Source organism: Chrysochloris asiatica, unplaced genomic scaffold, assembly GCF_000296735.1.
Source record: "Chrysochloris asiatica unplaced genomic scaffold, ChrAsi1.0 scaffold00042, whole genome shotgun sequence".
NCBI classification, from domain to species: domain Eukaryota; kingdom Metazoa; phylum Chordata; class Mammalia; order Afrosoricida; family Chrysochloridae; genus Chrysochloris; species Chrysochloris asiatica.
In genome coordinates this window covers 13447988-13449860 of record NW_006408560.1, presented here as the reverse complement: position 1 = coordinate 13449860, position 1873 = coordinate 13447988, and positions in this window count along the sequence as shown.

Below are 1873 nucleotides of genomic sequence, written 5' to 3'. Positions count from 1 at the left end.
GCAAGGGACCAGTGAACAGATACCAAAAGAAAAGAATGTCCACACCTTTGTCTCAGCGGTTCTGCCAGGCGTCTGTGGCCGCTCTGATCCTTTCCCCACGTGGTCTTACCCAAGATGGCGGCTCCTGGAGCAGCTGAGCTTCCTGGACTAGAAAACAATGGATTTCTTGCTTCTGCCACAAATTCGCCCAGCTGTGAGCCTTCCAACCTTGTAAGTATTCCTTTATATGTGGTTCAGAGTTTTGGGACCATCCCCTGAGCCTGCTTGGTGGGTATTCTGTGTTGTTGTTGGCGGAGCTCTCTGCTATACGTCCACCCAATTTGCCATCTTGTTTGTTTCTCCAAATTAATTAATTTTGTTTCAGTAAAATCACTCAAAGGGGCCCTTTCAGTGTCCACATATAAAGTATTTGCCCATTGCTCTTGTTCATTGTTTTGGACCACAAATGACCTGAAAGTACTTGCTTTACTCCAGCTATTCTGTGGGATAGCGTTAATTCTTGTATATAGTTGAGTCAGAGCTATCTCTGGAATGCTCTCACTTTCAAAGGGTTGTAGGGAGGAGAACTACTTTTCAACTCAGAATTTAGGAGAACTGAGGTATGGATTTCTGTTTGTTTTTATGGAGCTGAGTGCAAAGATACATTTATTATCTGCTTCTCTTACTAGACTGTAGGCTGCATGAAGTCAGGAACCATGTACGTGGTATTTGGTCAGTGTTTGCTGAATAAATGAATAGATGATTAACTGTGAGTGCTGCTGTACTTGGGACCAGAGAGCAATAACATCCTTTTGACAGGGCTAGGGTTTCGATACAAGGGATTGTCCATCATCTGGGACAAAGAGAACCTCTGGGCTAAGAAGGCAGGCTTTTGCCTGGGTGCTGGGGCACCCTTTCTTTTCTCTAGAGGTAAACTGGGAGTTCTGCCTGGAGGTGGGCCTGTGCTCTGGGAAAAGCCCCTGGTGTAGTAGCTGGTAGTGTTTAGCTTCTGTGTTGTGCTTTCTTTCTGTTGCCTTCAGTACAAGTCAGCAAGAGTACAAATGGAGGACTACATACTACATGAGTAGAAATTAAAAATTATCAATAAAACAAAAAAGCCAAAACTATGAAAACAAACCCAGTTGCCATTGAATGGATTCCAACTCATGGCTACTGTATGTGTGCCAGACTAGAAATGTAATCTGTAGGGTTTTCAGTGGCTGATCTGTGTGTGTTTGAGTTTTTATTTTTTAAAATTGAAAGGTAGGTTGGGAAATATCACCACAGGGAATGTCTATTCTGATCTTCCTGGGATGGGTTTTTGAATTTTATCATTTTCTTGGTGCTACTGCTCTTGCTAGGAGCCCTGGTAGTTTAGTGGGTTATACACTGGACTTTTATCCACAAGGTCTGCAGTTCAAATCCACCAGCTGCAACCTGGGAGAAAGATGAGGCTTTCTACTCCTCTAAAAAAGGAGCTCTGGTAGCGTAGTGGTTACGAATTGGGCTGCGAACCGCAAGGTCAGCAGTTCGAAACTACCAGCTGCTCCGTGGGAGAAAGATGAGGCTTTCTGCTCCCGTGAAGATTTACAGCCTCAGAAACCCTGTTCAGCGTCGCTATGGGTCGGAATTGATTTGATGGCACTTAACAACAACAACAACAACAACAACAAAGATTTATAGTCTTGGAAACTCTATGCAGGGTTGCTATGAGTCAGAACAGACTCGATGACACACAGACATCACCACCATCACTGATGTTGCTGCTGTTGTTGTTGTTAAGTACCCTTGAGTCGGTTCTGACTAGGGTCTCCAAGGAGCGACTGGTGGATTTGAACTGCTGACCTTGCGATTCAAACTGACCTTGCGGTCTATTGCGTTATCCTGCTGCTAG